The sequence below is a fragment of the Littorina saxatilis genome, linkage group LG2, assembly GCF_037325665.1.
Source record: "Littorina saxatilis isolate snail1 linkage group LG2, US_GU_Lsax_2.0, whole genome shotgun sequence".
Lineage (NCBI taxonomy): Eukaryota > Metazoa > Mollusca > Gastropoda > Littorinimorpha > Littorinidae > Littorina > Littorina saxatilis.
This window is the reverse complement of record NC_090246.1, coordinates 29,409,806-29,417,425: the sequence shown is the minus strand read 5'-3', so window position 1 is coordinate 29,417,425 and position 7,620 is coordinate 29,409,806. Positions and strand designations below refer to the sequence as shown.

Sequence of the window (7,620 nt, the reverse complement as noted above, 5' to 3'; positions counted from 1 at the left end):
AGTATACTCATTCAGGTTAGTTCCAAACCAGTTAATGTGGAGAGCTGTCAGAGTGCTGTCCCTTTGTGCCCTTGAGCAGACAGCACTTGTGCAGTACGAAAGTGCGCTGTCTTTGGAAACGAAGCAAGATGATTCACTTTAAAAATGCCAACCATGCCAGGATCTTTGTGATAACGTTTACTACCCTGGGCGTAGGGACATACTTTTCACCAACACTGTATCGTGCGTTTTACTTACCAGGGAAACTGGAAAGAGAGAGACAAGAAAGGAAGGCTGCCGAACTAGCAGCAGGTAAGATCTGATTCAAAATGTCTTCATTCACTGCCTATGTTTTTAGTCAAAAAGTTCGTTGACCGTTCAGCTAACAAATGTCATTTTAATCAGCTGCATTCACTGCAATTTTTCAAACGAATACACATGCATGAATGTCATTACTCTGAACAAAAGCTGCGACCTTTTTTGCTGCAGAGGTCAGAATGGAAGTTTGTTTATTTGTGTGTGTGTTTGAGTGACTGTGGGAAGTTTACCAGAAGAATCCATAGGCCTGAATCAAAAACAAGCTTCATGTTTTCTGGTCTGTTAACATTTGAAGTGAATTGTTTGGTAAAATATCCTATATTACAATTATATTATGCGGTCTGGAGATCAATCAATCAATCAATAGGACGCTTATATCGCGCATATTCCGTGGGTACAGTTCTAGGCGCTCTGCAATGATGCCGTGTGAGATGAAATTTTATACGGCCAGTAGATTGCAGCCATTTCGGCGCATATTTACCTTTCACGACCTATTATTCCAAGTCACACGGGTATAGGTAGACAATTATTAACTGTGCCTAAGCAATTTTGCCAGGAAAGACCCTTTTGTCAATCGTGGGATCTTTAACGTGCACACCCCAATGTAGTGTACACGGGGGGTGTTTGGACACCGAAGAGAGTCTGCACACAAAGTTGACCCTGAGAAATAAATTTCCGCACAACGTGGGTTTGAACTCACGCTGACAGCGGCCAACTGAATACAAATCCAGCGCGCTACCAACTGAGCTATGTCCCCGCCCCCTGACCGTAGTTGGCACCTTACTGTTCATGTAGAGCTTTGTAGTAGATGTTCCAAGATATTGTCTCAAATGCCTCAACCCTGTTTCACATAATACACGTTAAACTGGTTTAATAAAGACCTTATGGATTTTTTCTTGTCTTTTTTTCACAACAGCAAAAGTCGCCCAGGATGAAAAAGCAACCCAGTGAAATTCCAGACCATGAATGCAGCCATGTTTTCCAAGACCTACCAGAGAAAAGATGGTTCACCTCTTATCAAGCCCAAGAGCGACGCTGACAGTATGTTGCTTATCTGGCATCAAGTCTGGAATCGTTTTCTGCGAAGCTAATGGAACGGATCAAAAGATTTTTGGAGGTTTGGATGATAACTTTTGAACAACAAAATTGAAGAAATATCAAAAGCAGAGGACTTGACATCATCTGTGACTTTGAAGAAATGCTGCGGTGTTACCTATGATGATAGGCCCATCCAATGATATGACCGCTCCCACAATAAGGGGCACCTTCTATGGGCCCTTTGTCAGAATATGCCTGTCATGACATGCCATATCTACTATCATTTTGTGTAGGGACACTTTTGGTTGGTCCCAAGAGTACCCTTTCATTTCAGGTACTGATGTACACAATGACAGCATCAGCATCACTATGCAGTCATTGTTGAAGCTAGTCGGAGAGTCACTAATCAGTGAAGTGAAAGACTGTACATTGTATTTTGATCTTCCTTTGTGCTCTATTGAAGAAGAAAAAACCCCTATGGTGGGCAGTTAGGATGAGGCCAGGTGTGATGCCCCCGACTATTAAGAGTGGTAAATGGAAAATACCATCTGCAGAAAAAAGAGTACTGAAAAAGTGACTAGAGGGCTGTGTGCAGAATTTTAGCCCAATAAATATTACATCACAGTTGAAAAGGAAATTAGATTTAACTTTACTAGCTTTTTGCAGATCTTTGATCAGTCTGTTTTTGTATAATGGGTCATTCTCAGATTACTGTCCCAGAGGGGGGTGACCTACTACATGAAAGATTTACAACCATCATTTTCCATCAAGTCAACTACATGCTGTATCTGTATTGTGTCTCAAGGAATACATTTATATGTTTTCAACCCAAATTTGACTACTTTTTTCATTGCAAATTTGTTTGACATTTTAGTTTGCTAAAAATCGGCTGATTGAAAGCCGCCATTTTGTGACATTCCTCTCTTGACGAAAAACAGTCGTTTATCTCCAGTAAACTAAGAGTGAAGAGTGCAAACAAAGTGTACAGGTGCAAAGAGATTATGTGCATGTTTATGGCCACAATATCCGTTTAAAAAAGAACTAGTTGTTTACGCAGTAATTTGACCGGGCCCAAAATTCTGTTTGGTCGAGGCATCGTGTCACGAATTATCCCCCCATCTGCTTCTTTCTCTCTGTAAACTTGTAGGGCTAGTTATTTTTCGGTAACTTACCCAACAACCAAAATCACTTACCCAACAACGGGCCTGAATCCTCGATAGCTCATGGGTAGAGACTGTACACATTGTGGATCTACTTTTTGCGACTCAAAAGTTCAGAACACTCTAATGTACAAAGTATACATTTCTGGAGCAAACAATACAACCATACCGCATTTAAACCAGCAACTACAGGCTTGAACACATGAATCGCAATATAAAATCCATGAGTTTGGTTGTTTTCTGAATTCAGATCTGCCGTGCACAATCGTTTATCGCTAGCAAGATTCCAAGGAAAAGTAACTCTCATACTTTGTCTAGCGACACGAGTAGTTCCCCTTCCAGATTTCGGCTGCATCGACAAGACTGCAATCCGACGGTCAGTTTTCAACAATATTTCATTTTATAAACAGATCACACGCAATCAGTTGCAAACATTTAATCAACTTAAAGAACATGCAGCGGTTTCATACACTATTTTGCCCCAGAAAACTAAACTTCATACAGTTTTTAGCGTTGGAACACGGGTGTAAAACTTCGTCTGCTAGTCACATTCGAGGAAAGAACATTTTCTGAGCGATACCAAAACATGAACAGAACACACACTATCTGCCTTTACCGCCACAGCAGAATGACAACATAACTGTGTACTTGATTTTAGTTCAAAACATGGAAACTGACAAGAAGTGTTAACAAAATTGAATGATTTGCACGGAACTATACAACCGCGCATTAATCTATCGCCTGCGCAGGTAGACTGGTTGGGTGAATATGATTCGATCAAACTTTCGCACAAAAACTCCTCTTTTCTTTGAATAACTGAAGAAAGGAGGGATAAAGAGGTTACATACCTCGTCTCAGTGATTATCAAAAATAATGGTCTCAGTTCGCGGTCATGAAAAAGCTCGCTGAAGCTCGCATTTTTCATGATCCGCTAACTTCGACCATTATTTTTGATAATCACTGAGACTCGGCATGTAACCTCTACTTATCTGGCACAGATAACCACTCCTGGGCACACAATAACAATGTATTGGATCTACCTTGCAGGGACACTTTATTTGTACACATTACTGCTACATGTACACACACACAGCTTTTGTTACTAAATATATAGTTTTGTTTGCCGGTAATTGCAACATGAATCTCAGAGGAGGTCTTGGTGTCACACATTTTGGCCTCGACCGAACAAGACGTTTTTGCATTTAAAATGATGAACAATATTGTTTTTAAATTTAATTGAACACAATGTCATCCTGTCGTGAACCTGGAACCAGAAATGCTCACAACAGTAGAAATGGTTGGTTATTGAGCGCAAGACTTGCAGTTTAACTTCCGTGTCTGTCAAATTGTCAATGCCTCGACCGAACATGGTTTTGGACGGTTGCGAACTTTGCCGCTCCATATAAAGGAAACCAACAAGTTTCTTTGAGCTTTTTGTCCACTTATAGTTGTATCACAGCCTATTATATTGCACATGAAGTTTTCGACGATTTTCTTTGAACTTTATTTTTCAATGACTATGTGAGAATGTCTCGCTTTTGGACCATGACTCTGAGAATGACCCTAATGCCTATCAAATATAAGGCATTTAAACATTGTGCTGAAAATGGTATTTTTCAATCAGACAGCCCTTTGATTATGTTGAAAAGTACTTTTAGACAGAAAGACCTGGCTTAAGGGTAAGTGCATTGAAGTGCTTTCATTGTAAATCTTGGTATTTGTATGAAATGGACAAAGAAGCAGTGATTGAGAGTTTAAACATTTTGTAAACTGTGTGACCAGAAGTCTATGTGGAGTTATGTTATAGAGTTAATACTCTGTTGAGTTTTTTATGTTATAGAGTTAATACTTTGTTGAGGTTTTACTTGTTTTTTCTCATGTATTTGTTGTTTTAACTTGAAAAGAATGTGGCTTATCTCAATGTGTAACACTGTGCACATGAGAGAAAGAGAGCGACAAGGAGAGAGCGACAAGGAGAGAGAGTATGAGACATTGTGTGTGCATTTATTCTTTCTGTTGAGCTGTACATCTGTAAAATGGAAGTATTTTTATTTATGTATGTGAAGCATGTGGCACCACAACAATGGGTATGTTCAAACACTTTATACACTTGCAAGCGATCTTTACTTTGTGTGTGTGTGTGTCTGTGTATGTCTTATGGTGAGTGTGTGACAGTGAGTTTGGGTGTGTGCTTGTGTGTTCAGTTTATGTGTAGGTACAGGGGAAAACATCCCTGTATCTATTGGGTACATGTACCAATTACAGCTTCTGGCTTACATCTTGGACACTTAAATTAATTTTGAAAAATAAATTATCAAACTGTATTGCTCTTTTTTCCTGCTATTGATCTTAAGTGTACATTGGAAGTATTTCATTTCATAACACATGGGGTTTTTTTTTTCACTTCAAGATTGAAAAGTGTACTGATCAACATGCCAAGACATGTCAGACACACTCATACTCACTGTAGTCACCATATTGTGCACTAAGCTCTTTCTGTCTGCGCGCACACACATGCACACACGCATGCACAAAGGCTGAATGGAATTACATATATATATATTTGAAGATCAAAATACAATGTACAGTCTTTCACTTCACTGGTTAATGAGCTCAGAATGAAAAACACTGGATGATGTCAAGTCATGACAATATGAAATCATCTTTATTTGTAAAACATTTCAAGATCAGGTGTACTCTAGATAAACAAGAGTTGATAGATGTGGCGGAACACACACACACACGTCTGAACGAAATCACACTTATTTTGATAACATTCAAAATAATAAGGTGGGCTGAGAATAATTGACAGTGGATATATGTATCGGTGTTACATCTGGGTTTGCAAATTCTTTTTGTTATTAAATATAAACTGAATAACTTTACAATACACTGTACAAAACGCAGCCAGGGTTGGCGTAGGATAATGAGCGGCTGGCCTGCAAGCAAAAAAAGTTAGGTATCCCAAGTTTTGCCTAACACAGAATGCAAACATGCTAATGTAACTGGGTGACAACAAAACCATAACCTTTGGAAGCAAAGGCCGAGTCAAATAAAGGAGGAGTTTGGGTTCAATTATTAGCCCCTCAAAATTCTGTTTTGCTGAACACAGGCAAACACAGCAGTTGGACTGTCACATGCTGCTCTCCAAAGTCCACAGGTGTTTAACAGCCAATGAGCTAAAAAAAGAAAAATCTCTGCTCAAAGGTAGACAACTTTGAGCGAGTCGCTGTGATAAGAGGAACTACTGCTTCATCCTGCCACACAAAGAACTATGGTCTATTATTACACTGGATGCTTAGCTTCCTTTTTTTTTATGTAATAACACAGTTTCTTTACAAGAAAACATTTTGTTCGACCCTCAATCGATCAAAAAGGAAACGGAATGCATTTGAGAGGCTCACAACTTTCACACAGATCAAGCTCATGTTTTGCCTTCTGCAATGAACTCTCTTCTCCTCTCCTTTATACATTTTATCTTCCCCTACATGGTCAGAACAGGATTACAATTCTCAGGGATCTCTTATCCACAGATCAAAGAGACAATTAATCAGCAGATAAAACTGCAACAGAGAAAGGAGAAACTCGTCCAATGTTAAATCCTCTTGGCCTTTTCTCTCTTTTACACAGTCATTAATATCTCTCTCTCTCTCTCTCTCTCTCTCTCTCTCTCTCTCTCTCTCTCTCTCTCTCTCTCTCTTAGTCCCTCTTTAGGGCGAGGGCTGGATGTAAAAATGTAGACCACTGCCTAATCTACTACCCTCGTTAAATAAAGAATTGTCTCTCTCTCTCTCTCTCTCTCTCTCTCTCTCTCTCTCTCTCTCTCTCTCTCTGTATATGTTCCAAAGACAGGTTGGAAGATTAGGCTAAGCCTAAAACCTTTATCATTATGTAATAAAGTTCTTCTCTCTCTCTCTCTCTCTCTCTCTCTCTCTCTCTCTCTCTCTCTCTCTCTCTCTCTCATGTTTGCGCTAAGTTCGGGAGAAAGTAATTAAACCTCTGCAGGCTCTGACATTTTGTGATCTTTCTTTTTTTCTACGATCATTGATTCATTTCCTTGCAGTTTTTTGCTGACGCGAGGAGGACTGATCTGGATTTCGCAATGCCAAGTATCTGTGTAAAACAATAGAACACAAATAGAAAAAAACAATGACTGTTTTCTTTCTACATCTGACTTGCATTACCGTCACAGGTCGAGCAGAAACTGAAGGTCACCTTGCAAGACCAACATTTTTTTTTAAATCGCCAGTTTGTCAAACAGGAACGTGACACCAATTTGGGGACGAGAATAAAGATGACAACTTCCTTTATGATCAACTCTCAGTTTGACTTCTCCGTCGTTTTCGAATTCCCACGTGCACGATCTGTTCAAAATTTGAGTCCGGCAAAATTGGCACTACATGTGTCCGAAAATGTGTGCGTCTTGTGTGTGTGCACATTTTTTTTTAAACTTTTTTTTTTTGGGGGGGGGGGGGGGGGGGTAAGTATTATGTGTGTCTATGGTGTTTTGTTTACTGGTGGGCGTGCGTTTTTCTGTCTGCCAGTATATTGGCTATTTTTGGTTGAACAGACAGCCTTGCAAAATAGGTCTTGGCAGATTGCCAGTCTGGAGAGTGACTTCTTAATTTTCAGTCACTGGCCCAGAACAAATAACTGCCCCAACCCCTTCCTCCAGTGGAGGACACCCGCTATATCTATGTGTGTGTGTGTGTGTGTGTATGTCTATGCGTGCGTGTTCCCTGACTAATGAAAACAATGTAACTGATACAATCAATGTATTTGTGAAGTTGAAAACAGCACACAAGTCTAAAGTAGAACGTTAGCTGCAAAACCTTTCCTCCGAAAGCGGCGTATGGCTGCCTTAATGGCGGGGTAAAAACGGCCATACACGTAAAATTCCACTCGTGCAAAAAACACGAGTGTACGTGGGAGTTTCAGCCCACGAACGCAGAAGAAGAAGAAGAAGAAGCTGCAAAACCTGACATCCACCTCACCACACGAACAGTACGTGCGGCGCAGTTATGCCCTGCACAACCAATATTTTCAGATGAGTCACCCTGCAGTTTGTCTTAGGGCGGTAATCAGTCTCAGTACTGCTGACATTGGGGAAAATTACTTCATCACA

The 7,620-nt window shown here is 40.1% G+C and overlaps 1 long non-coding RNA gene across 1 annotated transcript; it reads left to right on the top strand.

The window, feature by feature from the left end:
- The first annotated feature begins 65 nt into the window (after positions 1-65).
- Positions 66-4,600, top strand: LOC138958710 (uncharacterized). The gene is made up of 2 exons (XR_011453481.1): positions 66-291; positions 1,214-4,600. It is a non-coding gene; the product is annotated as an uncharacterized lncRNA (long non-coding RNA).
- The last annotated feature ends 3,020 nt before the right edge of the window (positions 4,601-7,620 follow it).